Source organism: Echeneis naucrates, chromosome 23 (assembly GCF_900963305.1).
Source record: "Echeneis naucrates chromosome 23, fEcheNa1.1, whole genome shotgun sequence".
Classification (NCBI taxonomy): Eukaryota; Metazoa; Chordata; class Actinopteri; order Carangiformes; family Echeneidae; genus Echeneis; species Echeneis naucrates.
This window is the reverse complement of record NC_042533.1, coordinates 15,456,440-15,478,238: the sequence shown is the minus strand read 5'-3', so window position 1 is coordinate 15,478,238 and position 21,799 is coordinate 15,456,440. Positions and strand designations below refer to the sequence as shown.

The following is a 21,799-nucleotide window of genomic DNA, read 5'->3' as shown; positions in this document are numbered from 1 at the left end:
AGTAAACAAGAATCAACACCCACTTAATCAGATTAGCTCTAATTGCAGCTAATAAATGTATAGCTATCAACTGGAAGAGCAAGGACCCCCTTGGTGTCTCTCTGTGGCTTAAAGGGCTGTCATCATACTTGCCATCAGAAAAGATCATGTTTAATTTGAGGAAAAAAACATCAGTTTTTGACAAATGTTGGGGAGGATTTGTAACTTTTCTTCAGAAAAGAGCCGCTCCTGTGGTTTATGGATAGAACTGAAACTGAGTCTGGTACTCACTCACACTTCTAATTCCTGTACAGACCTTTGTATGTCCTATTTTGCTCTTTGTTTTATTGTTATCACATTTTATTTATTTATTAATTTTTTCTCTCCTGTACATAAATGTGCACATATATAATGTTTTTTTCTCTCCCACTATAGCCCATGGGAGGTGTGGGGGGTCGGGTTCAATACTTAATGTCAACTGTATCAACCCTGAATACTTGTATGTTGTTTGAAAAATACCAATAAATAAAGTGTAAATAAATGTGTATACATGCAACCTGAAGCTGAATTGGCTGAGACAGAACGCTAGGCACTGCCGTCATTTGTGACAAATGTCAGAGCAATCTATCTGACAGTTGTTGAGGCATTTCACAAAAAACCCAAAAATATCCATTTGCATTTGGCAGGAGAGGGAACCTTAATGGATCATTAAATCAATGGCCTGTTTAATTCACCCTTTGAGGAACATAGATGTCTTCACAGCCAATCTAAACTCACATCCATACAGACGTATTGCTAATATGTATATAACCTGATCACCTGATCCAAGATCAGTATTAGTATTAGTATTGGTGCAGTTGGTGAGAGGTCAGAGTAGTTGACAGTGGTGCTGCTGAGATAGTTGTCTTTGTGTGAGGAGTGGTGATGGCTGGCATTAGGGGGTGACTCTGGGACGCCAGTTTTCACGGTCTAGCCTCCTGGAGGTGTTGTGGGCCTAACTAGATGAAACACCGACGAAAGGAGGTTCCCACCTGATGACCCCAAAGACATGATAGCTATCACCGCTCACTGGCCTAGTTAGACATTATCTGTAGGGCACATAGAGCAGGGCGAAAGTTTGTTGCTAGGAAGGTGGTCCATTTTTTGTCGCACAAGTTTCTTGTGTTTTCTCTAAAAAAAGTATGTAAAAGTTTGAATGTGCAGAGAAATGTACGAAAGTCTTTTTTCCAAAACTGAGCATAAAAACAAGCTAAGAGAACTTCTGTAACTCTTTGTCACATCCAAAGCCCTGCTCATCAGCAGTATAAAATATGATACCTTCAATACAGACATAGTCTGGCATCAACCAATAGTCACTGAGTCAGCCTGAATGAAGATATCCACATGTGGGGATACTGACTAACTTTGAGCAGGGACAGGCAACTACTATAAGGATACATACACACCCCACCCAGTTCAAATTCAATGTGATATTTTAGATTTAAAAGGTTAGTGATACACAGTAAGGACCAAAACGTCTCAACTCTTTGGACTTCCCTGTATCCTCTCAACTCTTTAGTCTGCAATGATTTCCCCAAAGCAGGATCGCATTGTTCACACTGGAGATATGGACTGAAATTCTGCAAATATTCAATTTGCATATTCAGCACAAGGTCACAGTCAGTCTTCAGTTGAGAAAGCTGTTCTACACATTCTGAATATTAATAAACAAACTCAATATAAATTCCTGGGTTGTTTTTTTCCACCAGTATTTAGAAAGATACTAAAAACCCTTTTCTTAGAGTTTGCTGTGAGGCAGGAGGCAGAGAGCCAGTTGGTATCATATAAACACAGCTTCTACTCTTACAGTACATTGTGTGTACACAGTGTGTCTGAAGTTACAGTTACAGCAATATTTCATTCAAAATTCTCATTCTTGAAAATCACAAACTGAAGAATGAAAACTACAGAGGCCTACTAATATATGTTAAAAATAGATTTCAATATGATAGTGTTGGTTTGTTTAGTGAGACAGATATGCCACATGAGGACAGATGTGTCAGACACAGCAGATCTATCAGACATACACAGAGAGAAGAGGGAAGAAATGTGGACGTGAAATGACTCTTGAAGAGATGAGTTATCAGTTCAAGCTGAACATAGGCAGAAACTGCAGCTCTGCCCTGCAAAGAATGAGGGCTGGGTAGAGCAATGACCCAGCTGCTGCAGACAAGGGGGGAAGGTCTGTTCTCACATGATTTAAGGGTTTAGAGAGTTTGTCACAGAGAAATATAAAAGACACATTTGCTAGTTCAGGTTTGACGACTGGTTCATGTTGGAAGAATGATCAGGTTTGAGAATTGGTTCAGGTTTAGGGACTAATTGAGATTGGAGGATTGGTTCAGGTTGGACAATTGGTTAAGATTTAAGGATTGGTTCAGGCTGATGGTCATCTCAGACAAAAATGAGGATTTAATCTAAATTTGCTACTTTTTAAGTTTTGATATTTTCTCCATTATGACAAATATGCATACAGGAAATATGATAATATAATGGGAAAGTCAATTTCCCCAGATAGTGCACTTTCTTGCAATGCCTAAAGTAGCCTCTCCTGTGACATGCTAAAATCAGAAGTGTCCCTGTGTTTGAAAACCTTGATGTAGCTTTATTATTTTGGGTCCTATATTATTAATCACAAAAAGACGGAAACAATCTTTAAAACTTCAGGATACAGGTACATGTATATATGGCTGTGCAGCATAGATCAGACAGCAGATATTGTGACTGGTGTTTGAGCTGTGTGGAAAACACAAACTGTGTGAGCAAATAATTCTGTTGTTTTATGAGTAAATTGTGTTTGTTGTTGCAGTGTCTTCTCTGTCTTCAGTGTTGAGTCCTCAAGAAAATTGCATCTGTTGTCCTTAATTCTCTCACAGCTATTAAAGGTCTTATTAATTGTTAGTATTTAATCTGTTGGATGATGTTTTAAACACATCCTACTATTAGATTATACTATTACAAGAGTGTGTATTTGTCATCTTATGCTGGCAGTTACAAGGAGAGAGATAGAATGAAAAAGAGAGACTAGCCACATTTACAGAATGACAAAAAGCACAGGAATAAAAAAAATAAAAAAATCACAACAATTTAGCTACATGATTTAAGGACCTTTTTTTAATTGTGCTATTTGTAACTCACATCAAACAGCCTGACAGTGCTTACTGTAGATATTTGCAGCGGGGAAAAGACTGTGCAGCACAGCTCCACACAGACTCAGACAGCAGTGGCTAGTGGTTTGTTTCCCTCAGGGTGAATGAATACAGGCAGCACATCCACAAATAAAGGTTGAGGATGGAAAAACATGACAGGAAGAGAAATACATTCAATCTGCTGAAAGCTGCACCCAAGCTCTTCAGGTACAGTATTATGTGATCAAAAATAAAAGCACTTAGAGGTGCCCTTATCAGTGTCTTTATATTATCAGGGGATGGAATTACTCAAGGCGATGATCCCTCTCAAAACATTTTTAAAAACTATGTCCTACCTGTCCTGTCCTCTCCAGCAACAAAAGGCAGAGATAAAAGGTTACAGATGTAAAGGTAGTGGACCAATCAGTAGCTAAAGCCAAAAACACATAAAATACAGCCACACATGCTTCAAGTTGAGTTGAAGCGCTTCTTGACTCAACTAGAAGAAGAAATTCAATTCGCCAAAATTTAAAGCAACAGGCAAGTTTCAGTCTTGAAATAGCCACTGCAGTGAGTTTGAGACTGTTCTAAAGGAAGGAGATGGATCGCACATGTGCCATCATCATGAATCCTGTAGTATTTCAGTGATTGTGAACTTAGTTCTACCACTTAACTTGACATTATATACATGTAGTCTGAGTGGGCCACATTTCCGTCACTGTTGGGCACAAATTCTGTTGACAACAGAATGAGAAGCATACACATGAAAGGCTGTTAGTGTCTGTTGCCCCACAATAAGAAGGTTGCGGGTTCGGTTCCCAGCCTGGGCCCTTTCTGTGTGGAGTTTGCATGTTCTCCCCGTCCTTGCGTGGGTTTCCTCCAGGTACTCCAGTTTCCTCCAACCATCCAAAGACATAATGTTTGGGTTAATTGGTGACACTAAATTGTCCGTAGGTCTGAGTGTGAGTGGTTGTTGGTCTCTGCTTGTCTCTATGCATTGGCCCTGCCACAAATAGGCAGGGAGTGAGCTGCGATTGGCTAGAGCACCCCCACGACCCAGAAACGAATAAGCGGTAGAAGATGAGTGATTGCATGAGTCTACTTGTGAGGAGCTGCTTACACGCACACACTCTAATACGCATATAATGGACCTCTCTCTGGAGTCCACCATCTGTCAGCAATCCTTAACACAACACAGAGAACCAGTCTAAGATCAATTTTAGACAAGTCCTCACAGGGGGGAAAACCAGACTGAAACCAGGCCGAGACTATTGTTCACAGGAGAGAACCACACTGCAAGCAGTGTTCATGGCAGACGACCAGTGACCTCCTTTATTCCAGTGCAACCTCATATTATAATTGAGAGAAAATTCACAGAGGGTATTCAGTCCAGTGGAAGGTTCCACTTGAGTAAAATAAGTGCATTGAGAAGATTAAGATGAGTTCTGCGTTCATGTATCTTTAACATAAGTAGGAGGTGGTGTCAGATTTGGCCCCATTGATGGAGGAAGGGATGGCATGTAAGATTCACCTGTGTTTTTAATTTTACTGAGCACACCTTTTAAACCGCAAGTGCAAATATGCAAAAAAGTACTTTTGTAGAAAAAAAAGGGCAAAATATAAAAGTAACAAAAACAAAACTGAAGAAAGGCTGAAAAAATATCAAAGGTAATTAATGTCAAACAAACAAGATGACCCATACTAGGCTCCAGGCTGTGGAGCATTAGTACATGTCAATCCTCTGAACTGCTCCAAGAGAAGCTGCTTCATCTGCTTTTATACTGGAAGCTCTGCCTACAAGACAAGGTTACTTTGAAATCAATCAATCAATCAACATATGTTATAATTATCCATTGCAACAATACTACAGACATCAACAATTATTTTTCTCCAACCTGGCACAGATAAATCAAAACTATTAACTTATTTAAACACAAAAACAAGCATGTGTGCTGCACCAGGAAACGGAAATTGGCTTACACATTGGTGAACTCCAGCTCACCCCTCTCTAATTTTGCCTTGGAACATTCCCAAATCCAGTTTGTCCATCAGAACAGAATCTACACACTACACACTAGGAACTACAATCAAAAGTAACAATGCAAATACTTCAATAAATTAAATTTAATTTAAAACATCATGTGTTTTATTGTGATTATTTCTAAAGCTGGTAAGAATTGAAATTAGCTGAAATAGCACTGCACCATCCTGGCCTTGCTCAGTGTGCACACAATGCACTGTTAGCTTAGCATACTAGCACTACATTGCTAAGACTATAAACTAATTCAGAGACACATACACATACAGGGTAAGTGATGCAGCACTGAAGTTAACACAAGGAGCATGATATTGTTAAAATAGATTTAATGTCTCTTGGCTGTGTGAAGAAGCTATTTACTTTACAAGCATGACCAATAATGGCCAATATAGCATTATTTTCTGGTTCTTTAATTATCTACACATTTCCCTGCACTGTACATACACATGCACACACACACATGGATACACACAAACAGTTTTTCGAGCTGTGATTTCACTCCAGTTGAGGCCAATTCGATGTTATCTCCCATTTGTCGCTTCCATCTGTGTGTTTCCAGAGATTACTCCAAGTCTGTAGTGCTGTAACATGTCCAAGGCAAAGCAGGAGATTTCAAAATCAAGCACATGCATGCACACATAAAAACCCTTGCCTCTACATGTTCAGCAAACATTTGAGTAATGCAATTTGGCATTTTGAATTATGTGTCATGCCAAATTCAATAGTTTTAATTTGGACCAATTTCTTGGAAAAATATGATCAAACCCAGACTTGAGTGTTTCCCCAAGAAATTTCCTCTTGTGACTATATCCCTCAAAATTACTGCTGAAATGTTCCCCACATAGCTGTCCTCTCCCATGAAGAGAGGTAGATAATTATTTGTTGGGGCCTTGGCCATGTGCCAAGAGCAAAGGAAGGCCCACAGACGTGTCCTGGCCTGAGTAAAGTTAGATCAAAAGATAACAAAAGAACAAAGGGTTCTTTGAAAATCACACCAACTTGCTCAGCAGGTAAGGGCGTGGATAAACCTGGGTTGCGCGGACACAGGTTCAGACACCCCATTGGTCAGAGGTCCCAGGAACTCTAGTCATGGACAGCAGAAGGTCAGAGAGGGTAAAAGACAGAACAAACAGAGAATAATGGTCCAATGGTCCATACGCACCAAATTATCTGCTCTAGCAGCAACAAGGGAGAATCCTAAAAGCGCTCCTTTTCCCCCTGTGTGCTTCCATTGTTGGAGCCAGGGTCTGCAACTCGCAGGACGAGCCGAGACTGCTTCCTCTCCTTTGTGCCAATTGGATTACCTTTGTAATCCGACAATTGCATACACACACCCACACATAGACACACCCACCAACAAACTTTGACTCGCACACGCACCTGCGGCCCCCTTTCTAGTGCCTTCCCCAATATGGATTGTAGTTATAGTGATTACTTGGAAAATTCAAAAGCAATTTCAATGTAACCCGCCTCAGTTGTGCAAAAGTTGGTTATTGTCAAAGTTATGGTCATAAGGAAACGAAGCAGGCTCTGATACTGACTAATATTGACTTAAAGGTTTACTGTTTTTCTCAGCGGCTTTGATACAATTCACTCATTATAAACATCACTCTCAAAGTTCATAATGCAGTTGCCACAACACTCACTCATTTAAGCAAAACCTTCATATTTCAGAATAAACTAAATACACTGCTGTACCATATTTGACAGAGTGTGACAGTGTCCAGATGAAGACTCCCTCTCGCTCCCTCCCTCTGTCTCTCTGTGGCTCTCTCTCTCTACCCCATGCACGTACATCACAACTTAACACGTCGGTAACTTCCCCTTTCCTACTGTCTTCCCCTTATTTGTGTTTTGTCCCTCCTGTCCTCTCTCTTCCTGTCCCCATCCTATAGGTGCTGAATCATCTCTGCTCCGCGCTCCACGTTCCTGCTCAATAATACCTGCTGCTGCAATAGCTACCTTGAATTGTTATTACACACTACTATTCATTTCCCATTGTTACTTCTATTGATTAAAACTATATTCCCCCTACTGCTAATATTTACCAGTGCGCATTTAGTGTTAGTAGGTTGCAATCAATGTACGCTTTCTGTGTGTTTTGCTTGCATTTTCTATGGCAACCTCTCTTCTCTTGCTCTTGTTCTTTCTCTGTTCCACTATTGTTCTCTTCTTTCCTTCACTGTAGCCCTCACTGTATCTTCCTCTGCTCCTCTCTTAGCCTCCCAAGGCAATTGTTTTAAGTTTTGCCTTGCAACTGTGGCCATGCGCTAGCTCTTGGAGACCCATATGTTTGGTCTCTTTAACAACTCCATAGAGTTTGTTTTAGACCTGCTTATGTTGAAAGTGCTTCAGTGTAATTTTGATTTGATTTGATTGGACAGATCAGCAGAATGCAGAACTGATCAAAGTACTATCATACTGATCATACTATCTGATGAAGGTAGAAATTGGTTTCATGAGTGGCCAGAGTCAAATGAGAAACACATACTGTAAATACAATGAGAAAATGTCTTATTTAGTATTTCATATGTGTTGACACGTAGACCTGTGTACAAACACAAAAACTTCTAACCTGTGTGAGGAAATGATGGATTGTTCTGAGAACTTTGAGCTGTGAGAATTATTTTTCTGATGAGTTAACTGCATCAAAGCCAAAAAGAGAACTATAAAATAAAATAGAGTACTGATGCTGCATCATAACATGAAAAAATACAAACTCACTCTTATTTCTATTTGTGATGAAGAGGATTTGAAGTGATTTTTTTAATTTGTATTTTGTTCAGTCTGCACATCAGTCACCTGTACTAATGAATTCTGGCTGGAGGCCCAATGCAGATTTGTTCCCCATAAGGCAGAGAACAACAGCAAGTTAATACTGAACAAAAGTGTGAACAGGTTTATCATGTCAAACAATCAGTTACATGTATTTGATATTTGTCCTCCTGTCATAAAAAGAAAAGAATAAAAGCAACAATTGGAAGGTAAAAGAAATACATTCATATATCAATATCTATAAAAAATGACATAACACATACACAAAGAGCACTATGAGTGTGTGATACATGTTGTGTACACAATGTGTGGCACGCACTCACAGTGCTCTTTGTGAAAGGCCTGAGTGACTGACGTCTATCTACATCATTAAGTGTGGCTGACGACGTGTTGTTATTCTTGCACCATATTTCTCCTTTCTTCGCATTAAGGCTAGCTGAGGGAGTTACCTGTGGAAAAATTCAATACAACCTGCCCCTTTTTTTTTTCAGCACAAGAGTCACCCCCTGAAGGTCATTAGGTAGAATGCACAAATGGATGAGAGACCTGCTGGAACAGACATGGCTAGTAACAGTTATTTATTCTTTAATCTTCAACAATTTATCAATTTGCAGGTCATGGCAGGTGCTGGAGCCAATCCCAACTCATATTGGGCAAGGGTGGGATGTAACCTGGATGGGTCACCAGTCCATTGCAGGGACCAACACATAGAGACAAAGATGAACAATCATTCACATTCAGACCTACAGGCAATTCATTGTCACCAGTTAACCTATACATGCATGTCTTTGTACTGTGGGAGGAAACCTGGATACCAGGAAAAAACTTGCACAGGCACAGGGAGAACATGCAAAGTCCGTACAGAAAGGCCCCAAGACCTTATTTTGGGGCAACAGCGCTAACCACTATGTCACTGTACTGCCCCTGGTAGTAACAGAACGTTCAAATTAAAGTACTTGCATAACGCAACATAGCTGTCTAAAATAATACTCCAAAAAAACAACAAAGCCAACATGCACATACTTTGGTTTGATTAAAATTTGATTTGATTGATTTGAAAGGCCCAAGAATAAAGGACAAACCTGCCACCCACTGTTGTGCTACATCATCTTGAACATCTTCAGCTTTATTGCTTTCTGATGCTCAGTTCATTCCAAGAGTTATTTCTATCATGAAGTCTGCTCCTACTACAGTTAGTGGTTTCCTACTCATCCCAGAATTCTTTTTACCAAACCAGAGAGGCCTGAAGCCAGATATAGGCACAAAAATGATCTAGGCATTCAGCATTCCACAGTGAGACTGATCTAAAACCAAAGATGAGACACAAGAATTAGCTAAACTCAATATAAGAACATTTAGAGTTGAAAGAAGAGATGTCCCAAATAAGGCTGTATTCGGGTGTGTCAGCATCTATTTACAGTCAGTGGGATTGTGAACATGTAAACCTCAGAACAAGAACACTAGCCTTCAAGCTGGACATCTGGCCTTGGTAATGTGGCCCATTCAGTCTGGTGAGACATGTGGGTGGGGGGAGTGGTCATGATGGCATCACAAAGACAACAGAAAAAATAAAGCATGTTGCCCACTTCAGAGAAAGAAAAGTCATTTACCCAGAAAAGAACTAATCTTGTGGCCACGTGTTCTCATTCTGCACTTCCTCTCCTGCTCTGACTCTGGGAACTGAGGAACTCACACCAAAATCTGAGTTGCCCAAAAGTGCTCTACTTTCAGATTCCACGCAAATGTCTTGCTGTGTATTTGTCCAGTTTGGTTCCTTGGAGTCACAGCTCTCTCTGACAGCTGAGTGGCTATCAGATATTTATTTTCAGTTTTCCCATTCCTGAGAGGGAGGACATGATGAAGTGACCTTATGTTGCCCAAAATATCATTGGAACATTAAATATAACATGAAAATTACTTTTACTTACTTACTTTTACTTTTTTTCTAAAATATGGTTTCATTACAGTTTCCACTCCTTCCATTTTCCTGGCAGAACTTGTTTTGACTGCCTATGTTTCAGATACCTGGTGGGCCAGACAGGGAATAGGAGGGGTCTGTGCCCCCTGGTAACAGCTGGGCCTGGTGTTACCAGTCTATAAAGATCAAGCTGCTCCTTCCCACCTTCCCTTCAGGCATCTCCTTCATTTTGGCTTTAGTTCCTTGTTATTTTTTTTTAATTTTATTTTGTTGTCATGCACAGACGCACTTTCCTTCACTTACTGACTCTACACACATTCATATCTCATGGGTTTTGTGTCGGACATCTAAAAGCTCTCCTGCTTTTCTTATGGCCTGGCAGTCATGATATTTTCTGGTAAAATAAGTTTGTTGGTTTTGTCTTGTTGGCTTTAAGAGTTTGGACTATTGTCAAAGTGGTGAACATAAACAAATTCAAACACAGAGTTTGCATGACGTTGACGCATATTCAAATTTTATCCTAGAAGAAATGAGCCCATGGATCATATCTGTGGGAATTATTTTAAAGGGTGACACAGGTCAGTGGTTGGGGTGGATAGATGTAGGTGTAGGTTGGTTAATATGTTAATTTGTTTACTCTTGTAATCTTGATGGCTAACCCATTGGAGTGTTGACACCTGTTGACACTCCAGTCTGTCTCTAAAGGTTGACAAAGGTTTTGCGTGCAGTTGCCTCACAGCAAGAAGGTTGTGGGTTCAATTCCAGGGCCTGGGGCCAATCTGTATGAAGTTTTCATGTTCTCTCCATGCCTGTGCGGGTCTTCTGGTTATGCAGGTTTTCCTGCAGAGTTGACTTGCATGTAGGCCTATAGGTTGATCGGTGACTCATAGGTAGGCCTGAAGGTCTGAGTGTGAATGTGAATGGTTGTTCTACTCTGTCCGTCTGTATGTGTTGGCCCTGTGATGGACTGGCAAGGTGTCCAGGTTGTACCCAGCTCTCACCTGGAATGTTGGCTGCGATTAGCAACCCCACTGTGACCTGGTAACGGATACTACCGTAGAGAAAGAATTAGTAAGAGTTTATGGTCTCTATCCCTGGTATCAAATCTTCCCTAATAAAACATGATGCCCATTTTTTAAATTATGGTTCGAAAGCAACCCATCTGAAAAATATATATATACTCTTTATTAAATCAAAAATTAAAATCAACCTTGTTAGTCACTATTATTCCTGAACAGCATCAGGAACTGCATTCTATCTGCAGCAATAAAAGAACTTCAAGACATGAAGGGGGCCTCGAAGGTCCTCCCAGGGATAAAAATGAGTGTTAGTGGTAAACCATCCCTAATGGTGTGCCAGCTTTTCTTCTTTTCTTCCATCTCTTTGTTCCATTCAGAGGTTGAAAATGAGATTTCTGAACTAAGCTGCTTTTATACGCTCATTTTCAGCTTTTCTCTCAAACTTTTTATTGCTTCTCCAGACACTTGTTCCTTAAAATCGACTTTTAAGTTTGTTGCATTCCCCTCCTTATTCCAACATGCAGTCTTTCTTCCACTTTTCCACCATCTCATTCATCTCACTCCTCTCTGGGGTGTGGCCCACACGAATAAAGGTTTTGTGGAAGAGCTAAGTCCCAGGGAGGGCTGCTCAGAGCCAGATCATCCCCCTCTTGAGCTGCAGCTGGTCTCAGGGACTAAATATAGAGAGAGAGTTTAGGCCTTGGTAGTCCAAAGAGAGAAGAGGGGCTGAAACAGATACTAAGGCAGGAAGAAGGAAACTCATTTTAGGTAAGACTGCTTACACACATAGGTGAAAGACAGAGATAGTAAAGGCCGCAAGATGAGCAGAGCCTGAGAGCAGAGCATGTCCTCAAATACTAACCTCCATTGAGGACTCAGGTGAGACACATGACCCTACCTGGGCCATTTATCTGTTCTCTGTGGCCTGAAGCTGGAGAGGCTCAGCATCCTAACAAACCCACTGTATACAAACATTACAACTCCAGCACCAAGCTAGTGTGGCAAGAGCAGCACACTTTAAGGAACAGACAACTGTTCTGTTGCATGGTTTTTACATTAAAGGTTATGTTCATGTATTGAGTTGATAATGTGATCTCTCAATCTCCCAGGCAGCCATTAGTTTCAGTTAATATCAGCACGGTATGAAAATGAACTTACAAGAGACTTGAAATTAGCTTGACACAGGTTGTCCATCACAGTACACATTTAGTTTCCTTAGACTTCATCATTATGCTGTGATGTGCATCACTATGCATCACTGTGCTCTGGTGTTGACCAGAGACACAGACATCAAAGGATCTGGATTAAGATCACAAACATCAACCTTCTAGAGCATGAAGGTTCATTGTTCACAACAGAAACATTGTTGCAACAGCACTTATAACACTAATACAATTTTTTCATCATCAACGATAGCGCATGGTCATGTCTCCATGACACATAAAAATGCTCATTGTGACAAATAGTATCATAAGATTTAGCTGAAAGTTACAAGATTGGAAGAAGCTAGTAAGAGGACCTTGAGTTTTATCCTTTTCACAAATTCTCTCCATGTTCAATGTTACCTTAACTTACAGCCCATTTCAGCTACTAAAGTATCCACTTTGCTCTGATGGAACTTCTCAGGATTACTTATTGCATCACCTACACAACAGGTGGTGCTTTCAAATGCATTACAACACATAATTTAGAATAGAAATTTTCAAATGAAATTAAAAACATGCAGAAATGATTAATACTCAGCTCAGTCTTCTGAGCTGTAAACACATCATTCTGATTTCAACGGTAACTGCCTATAGCTGGAGTTTTTTTGTACAGAGATTAATGTTTCAACTTCAGAAAATCTTTGAGTTCTATCATGGTTTGAGTTTGCTCTGTTTGTGGTGTCCACTTTCTGTTTTATTTTGAAAGTCTTGTTCTGGTTCAGTTTCCCTCCTGTGATTGCCTTCCTGCCCTATTGTGGTTCACCTGTGTCTTGTTTAGTCACTGCGTATTTAAGTTCTGTTTTGTCCTTGTCGTCGATGTCGTCTTCACGTTGTTCTTTGCCTTGTTCCATGTCCACAGCCAGTGACGTTTTCAAGTTCTTGGTTTTTTCATTAAAAATTAATTCCTCACCTCAACCTCCGTCTGTTGCTACTGCATTTGGTTCCTCATTTCCCACAACTTTGTGACACCCTCAGCAGCAGTACTGGTCATTTCCTTTCAATGTCAGTTCTATTTCTGCTTTGCAGTGTGCATAGAGTGATGCCACTGAAGCAGAAAATGGAGAAGGAGCCAGGACAGCTTCACCAATTGAATGAGCAGGAAAAAGCTGTCTATGTGGTGACAGGAAGAAAAATGGGATTGATTTTGCACTAACACTGGCTCAGCAGCCAGACTCACTTCGGGGAAGAGGGGACTTCCCAATTGGCTGCAAAATTTCTACACAAGCTTTGATGGTGATTGACCAGCCAGTTGCTGAGACCACTTTGATTTGATTTGCAGTGACAAACATACAGAAAATTCACAGTTGATCACACATCAGGTTTCCCTGCTGAGCAGCAACATGTGGAGATGGATATGAAAGAAATACAATGGCTGATAAAACTGCCTAAACAGTTTGGGCATCTTTAAGGATCCATTTCCTCCAAATAACAAAAGTTCCTTTAAATCTGTACTTGGCTTTTGAAATCTTGATATATATTTTTAACCTGTTTACGCTTTAACTGGAACCAACATATACTGCATCTTGGCACACCCATGTTAAAGTACAATAAAACATGTACATTTTCACGAGGCCTGCCCTGAGCCCTCAAAATTTATTTAAATTTATTTCTGGAAGAAAGAAGGTAACAAATATATCCCAAAAGAGCCAAGGAACTGGTCAGTGCTTGGTCCTTAAAAAACAAACAGCAACAAAAAAACAAAACAAAACAAAACAAAAAAAAAAACAACACACATTAAGTTTACCTTCAGTAATTCCCAAAGTTTGGTTTCATTATTTTAGTCATAACTACTCAATTCATAAATCTCAGGAAAATCCCAAAATGTGAGACATAGACGTATTCAACTTTGAAAATGATTTTCTATTATCTAAGGAACAATGAAATTCATGTACAAGGGTTTGTAACAAATATATCCATAAACCAAAGCAGCAATGAAACAAACTCTTAATTTAGCTGCAAAACAGGAGTCTCTTTTTTAAATGCCTGTGTGTGGTGCTGCATCATGAACAATAGAGAGGATATTGAATTTATGTCTGCTGAAGACTGAAACCAGGATCAGTGGACTTCCTGTAAGATGTCCTGTATACTGTAGTGTAAACCTTCAAAACTGTGAGTCAGGAAAGTCATTCTTGATGTGTACATGTGTTTCAATTGTGAGATTCTATCAGAGATGGTCCTTCCATAAATACACACTAGGCTCAGGAAAAGCAGAAAATAATTGGAGAGAAATGATAGGACAGCATTGGCACAATGCCACAGTTACTCTCATCCTCCAATCTCAGCCAGCTGCCTTTGAAGTGTGAACAAGTTGGGCAGTCAGAGGCCTGTAATTATAAAAGCCTTCATCAGGAGGAAGCAGAGGGGAAGTGAGTGTGTGTGTCCATACGCTGAAATACTGCTGCTGTATGCTGCTCTGAGTCTGCTGAGGTCAAATGATACTGTCCTACCATAAAAAAGTAACCCTATATCATGTCACATTCGTATTATATCACAATCTATGATTTTATTGTTCTGGGTATTTAGCAGGAATATGAGGCAGCTTAAATGCAAATCAGCAGTCCTTTCGGGACCCATAAGAATTAATACTGTTAAAGTTTGCACAATAAAATTCATTGACACTGTTTGAGTGCCTGAATATGTAGTCATTACTAAAGTAAAGGCCATATAACAAATCAAGAAAGATAGAGACAGATATGACAAGAAGTTATTGTTTCTGCCTTTACATCGATGATTAAAGAAATCCTCCATGCTACCGGTTTGTCTTAACAATTAACACAGCAGCCTGGTACAGAGAAACAGCTTCCACTGAGCTGCTGGTCATGAAAGGTAGCCAAGCTACATTTTCACAGCATAGTCTGTTAGCCCAAATATATGTTTTATCAGCTAATTTTTTAGCCTAGCAACAGTTTCATAGCCTATTCTGTTAGCTAAGCTGCATTTTAACCTAACTTGTTACATTTTTTAATTCATCTTCAACTGCTTAAGCCTGGTTTATGGTCCTGTGTTAAATCAACACTGTGCCTACATTGTAGGGTAGGGAGCCTTGCTGTAGCCCCCGGCGTAGCCTGATGTACACCTCCCAAAAAATTTAACTACACGTTGAGGTGACTCAGACTCAGCACAGAAGAGGGCTGTGATTGGTTTGCTTGGTAGCAACACATTTCTGGTTCCATATTTCCAGATTGCATCATCCCGGGCATTTTTAAAAATCTTGTTTTTGTACACGGACGGAGCATGGATCAAGTCAAGGAGAGACTCACTGAGGAAGTCAGAAAATATGAGCACCTTTACAACTCCTCAAGCCAGAAGCTAAACAAAGAATCAACTAGACGACCATAACGATTCAAGGGAAGGAATGCAGTCCCCAACCGCTTTGGTGGTGAATTGCACTGCAACGAAATAGAGAGACGGAAAAGTTTGAAGAGTTCACAACAGCGCCATAGTAACGGCGTAGGTACGGCATTGATTTAATACAGGGCCATAAACGAGGCATTATCCATGTCCGGGTCACAGAGGTGCTGGAGCCAATTCCAGCTTACATTGGGTGAGGGCGGGCTACACCCTGAAGAGGTCACTAGTTCATCTCAGGGCCAGCACACAGTGACAAGACAGAGACCAACAACCACTGACACTCACACTCACACTCAGACCTACAGACAATTTAGAGTCACCAATTAACCCAAACATAATGTCTTTGGACTGTGGGAGGAAATCCATGCAGTCACAGGCAAAACATGCAAACTCCACACAGAAAGGCCCCAGACTGGGAACTGAATTTGTGACCTTTTTATTGTGGGGCGACAGTGCTAACCACTATGCCACCGCGCTGTCTCAGCTAAACTTAAAAAAATATATATATATATTTGCCATGTTTTCATAGCTTAGCTGTCAGCTTAACTATGTTTTAATAGCCCACTTTATAGCATAACCTTTTAGCTTTGTTTTATCTCAGTCTGCAATGCAGTGCTGCCTTTGAATGCACGTTTGCAATGCGGCTTCATTTAATGGACACAAGTCAGTAAATAAACTTGTTCTCACAAACTGCTGGTGTTCCTACACCTGCTGCTTAACACTGATTATAACCTTCTACCTCATGGTATGATGATTTGGGGCTGTACTAATAAATTTCAGCTGAACTGATTCAGTCATATCAAATAGAAATGTTAATATTAAGTAAGTATACCCAGTGGGAGTGCAGTACAGTGCATTCATAAGATAACAAGATGAGTCACAGTATTTATTTCCAGTCGTCCTTATTACCTTGAAATTGTTTTCCACTTTGTATGTGTGTGTTTGAGTATTTTTCGTGTATGTGTAGGAGTTTGCATGGACGCATTCGTGTCAGCAGCTTTGGGAGTCTAATCATTTTAATAGGTTGTTATAGTGTGGTGTTCCCCATTGCATGCAGGAGTGCATGTTGTCATTTTCTTCTTCATTAGTTCCTTACATTTAGGGAAATCAATTCCTCATTACTCCTCCAAATGAAATGAACCTGTTACCTTTTTCCTATCCTCCCTTCATTACGCTTGGTGTCCTTCTAAAGCTGTATACGGTGGCACAACTGCTGAACTGTTGTCATCTGTATTAAGGGGTCTTTCTTCGTGCAGAAGTTAAAGAGTTATAAGGATTCAGTCACACGGGCACAGACGCAAACATGAGCAAGTTCTAAGGACACAACACAGATGGATGTCGGCAGCAATTTAGACTTTTGGTGAGCACAGGAATTGGTGCAAACTAAGTGCAAACTAGCAGCAGCTGGCATCAACATGGGAAACACTGAAATCAGTATCAGTGGAGAGAATCAGCAGTCCCCTAATGACCTAGTCTTACCTCACTTGACAGCAGAAGTTAGTGGGGGGGGGGGCACATATGAAACGTGAAGCCCTGCCACGAGCATCACTAGTGAAGAAAACATATTTTTCAGTGGTTGGGCAATATGCATCCTTTAGCAATATAACCATTAACGATTACCCTGCGTGCCAATATCTCAACTAAAGGCATACAGAGAAATAATACTGAACACAAGGTATCCCTTTATGCAGACAATATGTTCCTGTACTTATCTGAACCCATTAAGTAGGCTACCACTAACACTTACCTTATTAGATACATTTGGAAAAATATCTGGTTATAAAATAAATGTGTAAAAAAGTGAACATATGCCGATAAATCCTGCTACTAAACAGACTGTGTTTGCCCTTTAAAGTAAGTAAAAACAAATTTAAATATTTAGGTCCCTTAATTATGCATAATTTTAAACATCTTTACAAAGCCAATTTCCTCCCACTTATCGAGTCAATGAAAAATGATCTTGACTGCTAGAACTTATTACCGTTATCATTAGGAGGTAGAATCAAGATCATTAAAGTTAACGTGCTACCTAAATTTCTGTATCTGTTCCAGTGTATTCCTATCTTTTTTTTTGACGAAATCCTTCTTTTTGCTCACTGATAAATTTGTATCTTCATTCATCTGGAATAAAAAAATCCCACGAATATGAAAGACTATCTTACGATGACACCGTAAACGTGTAGGATTATCCCTACCCAACTTTCGGCACTATTACTGGTCAGCTAATGTACGTACTATGTTGTATTGGTTAAATCCATCACAAGATAGCAGTCCAAAGTGGTTACAGTTAGAAAAATTGTTATGTGGACCTGGCTCTTTACATGCTTTACTATGCTCCAAGCTCCCAATACCAGACACTCTTTGAAAGTGTGGGCACAGCTCAGGCATTTTCACTTAGTAACATGTTAATTAATGTCCCATAGCAAGGAATAATATGTTTAAACCATAGACAGATCGTAGACAGATTATTTGATATCTGGACCAAGAATGGATTAGCCATTTTAAAAGACATATGTTGATGATAATTTTGCATCATTCAAGCAGCTGAGATTAAAATATGAAATTCCCAACACACACTTCTTCAAGTATTTGCAACTTCTCAGTTTTGTATCCACACAATCCTCACAATCAGCTCAATTTCCATCGATACCGCCCAGCTCTCTCCTTGATTCTCTTTTAAAGTTGAGCTCCAATCATAAAATGTTTATCTGAATAATCTACATTTCACTCAGTTCTCATCATTTAGAATCTCTGACTTGTTTAAAAAGACAATGTGAAGAAGAATTAGACATAGAACCTACTGAATATGTATGGGACTCCACATTAGATAGGATACACTCATCTTCAATTTGCTTGAGACATAAGTTAGTACAGTTCAGGATTGCTCATTGGTCTAAAGAGAGATTGGCTAAGATAACACCAAATGTCGATCTTAACTGTGATCGCTGGACAGATCTCCTCCAACCTCCAATCAATGGATCAGAGATCTTCTGCACCATCTGACTTTAGAGAAAATCCACTATACCACAAGAGGCGGTGCCCTCAAATTTTACCTTGTATGGCAACCAGTTCTTGATCAAATTGAAAAGATGGATTAACTGTTACAGCTGTTTTAGTCAAACTGGTTATTTTTAGTCTTTATAGAGTGTTCAGCAGGGAATGCAAAGCGCCAATTTGTGAGAGCATAACATTTGCCTGAATGAGGCATAAATGAAAGATAGAGCTACTGAGTCACATAGATGTGTGTTGTCCTGTTGTTTGTTTGTCTTGCCTCTCTTTTGGTGCACTGAGGTATCTTTAATGTTGCCACACTACTGTTATGCACTACTAAATTATACTGTGTGTGTTTTTTCCAGGACTGTGCCCTCTTAAAATAGACAGCAGGGGAAATTATAGCTCTCACTGCTCATATGTTAGTGTCTGTGTGTATGCGTACGTGTGCGTGTGTGTGTGAGAGAGAAAGAGAGAGAGAGAGAGACAGACTTTGCAGCAATTCAGTTAGCCAGCTGACCAAGAGAGACAGAGTGGGGAGATGAAGCAGCATTTAGATGTCTGTCAGTCAGATCTACAACCAAGTAATGCCATGATTTGGCAGGGGGATGTGTGAGAAATCAATTGAGGATAGCATCAGACACAAAACGCGTGTCCAAGTCATCACAACTTAGAATCAGAGACATGACAGCGGTGAAGATGAACAGAATATTGGGACTGTGAAATGGAGAATAAGCAAGCATACAAAATACTCTCACATAGAAAACTACAACTAAGTGTGATAAAAAAAGATAATGAGAGAGAAACTTTATAGCTGGGAATGTTATTTGTGTAAAACTAAGATCCAGTTGGAAATATCAGAAGTTATCTTCAACTCACAAATAATTGCTTTCTGTGTCTACCACCCTTAGAGCTGCTGTAAAAGTTTTAATATGAAAAACATGCAGGAACTGCATGTATAAAAAGTATAGGTGCAAAAATAAATTAGTCTAGAAAAGGAAAAAAATCAGGAAACAGGGAGGTGCTTCCTTAAACACAATAGACATTTGCTGTAGTGCGGGTAATATGATGCTTTTGTATATTAGCTTTAATCATTTGGTCCAAAACTTTCTCTTTCCCATTTATCTTCATCACCATGTGGAAACCTCGACAGACGCCAATCTGGTCATTTTCATATTTTAACCCCAATTAAAGGATGAACTTCTTTGAAATTGTCATGCATTGAATATGGATTCTGCCTTCTGTCTTTATAAAGCTGAAATATTTTTTTAGGCATCCAAAATGAACATGTATATACAGTGGTAACCAAAATTATTAGAACATCACAGAGATCTGAAAATAATAATAATAACAATAATAATAATAATAATAATAGTAATACTAAATAATCTTCATGAAACATGCAGATGGCTGCACAAAATATCAGATGAGGTGAGTCCTACTGTTGTCATTCACTTTTCACTCGAATATTAGGTATGTCTACCTTTGGCAGCAATTACAGCAACACATCTCTCTGGCATAGTGTATATATATGTATATTCATTCATGCATTCATCTTCTACTGCTTATCCATTTCTGGATTGCAGGGGTGCTGGAGCCAATCCCAACTCACATTTGTCAAGAGCGGGGTACAGCCTGGACAGGTTGCCAGTCCATCTCAGGGCAAACACACACATAAACAAGTGAGTCCGTCTCAGCAGCCGGCTAAAAGATGAGTAAGAGGGCCACATTAATGTGGATATTTCAAAAAAAAAAAGAAAGAAAGAAAGAAAAAGAGTGGTTTCTAAATATCATGTGGATGGTTTTATATATATATATATATATATATATAAAAAACCATCCACATGATATTATATATACATATATTGCAATCTGGGCAGCACATCTGTTCTTTAGTTGAAATAAACAAATGTTAAGTCTTTATATATTGCCTTCTGTCATGAATATTTTGCGACTACAAAATGAAACACAATTCATAATGAATTAATATTATCCATTCATTCATCTTCAACCACTTATCTGTATCCAGGTCACAGGGGACGGCTCCCAGCTCACACTGGGCAAAGTCGCAAGCACACCCTGGACAGGTTGCCAGTCCATCGCAGGGCCAATACACAGAGACAAACAATCACTCACACTCACACTCAGACCTAGGGACAATTTAGAGTCACCAGTTAACCTAGACATGCATGATTTTGGATGGGGTGAGGACACTGGAGTACCAGGAGGAAACCCACGCGGGCAAACGGAGAACATGCCAACTCCACACAGAAAGGCCCCAGGCCAGGGAACCGAACACGCAACCTTCTTATTGTGGGGCAGAATGAATATTAATCATGATTAATCAAAATTAATCCAGAGCAGCCTTGAGATTAATCTGAAAAAAATGTTCAATCATTTGACAGCCCTTATATATACAGTGCAGGCCAAAAGTTTGGACACACCTTCTCATTCAAATGAATAGGAAAATGTGTCCAAACTTTTGGCCTGTACTGTATGTATTCAATAATAATGTTTCTTGCAGTTCTAAGCATGTGTACTGTATTTACTAACCATGTTTCCCAAAGTCTCTGTCTCTCCCAGTTCCTCATCCTGCTGGTGGTGAATTATCACTACCCCATGTTCCTGCAACACCTGCTGCTCCCATATTTTCATGAATTCCATACAGCATCATCTCCATTAACTCCATACAACATCATGTTCCTGCCTGCACCTATTTTGAATATCCCCTCCTCCTGCCAAACTATCCCCACCCCCCCACCTCTTTCTCTCTCTCCCTCTCTCCCTCTCTCAACCCAACCGGTCAAGTCAGATAGCTGCTCCCCCCAAGCCTGGTTGTGCCGCTTAAAGGAAGTGTTTCCATGCCACTGTCGCCAAGTGCTTGCTCATCGGGGGATCTGTTGGGTCTCTTTAGATTATTTTATTAAGAGTTTGGTCTAGACCGGCTCTATATGTAAAGTGCCTTGATGGGACTTTGTTATTATTTAGTGCTATACAAAAAATTTGATTTGATTTATATTTCTTGAAAATTTCAACACTAATGGCATCCCATGTCTTCTGCAACTCAAGCCAAAGGCTTTCTTTTGAATGTGCAATAGATCTGTCCAGTCTAGTAAGTCATGTCCAGTTCCCAATGTTCTAGCAGATTCCTTCTGTCACAGGTAGTTTTGGCATTAGTTAGAAGAATGTTTAGGGTCACTGTCCTCTTGGAAAATAAAGCCAGGCCCAATAAGATGACTCCCAGGTGGTACTCCAAATAATATAATACTAAAACTGTTGGTATGAGACACAAATTTTTTTTATATAACTCCTATTCCCTCCATCAAACATACACTTTGCCTTTTGCCAAACTGTTC

General features: G+C 39.8%; 1 protein-coding gene and 1 long non-coding RNA gene across 3 annotated transcripts in view; both read right to left on the bottom strand.

Annotated features, from left to right (window-relative positions):
• The window catches only part of chst11 (carbohydrate (chondroitin 4) sulfotransferase 11), a 105,299-nt gene that overhangs the window by 61,336 nt on the left and 22,164 nt on the right, over positions 1 to 21,799 (bottom strand). The window lies entirely within an intron of this gene.
• LOC115036966 (uncharacterized) lies at positions 4,257 to 6,460 on the bottom strand. Its single transcript, XR_003840437.1, has 3 exons — positions 6,347 to 6,460; positions 6,184 to 6,267; positions 4,257 to 5,765 (listed from the first exon to the last, which is right to left on the bottom strand). It is a non-coding gene; the product is annotated as an uncharacterized LOC115036966 (long non-coding RNA).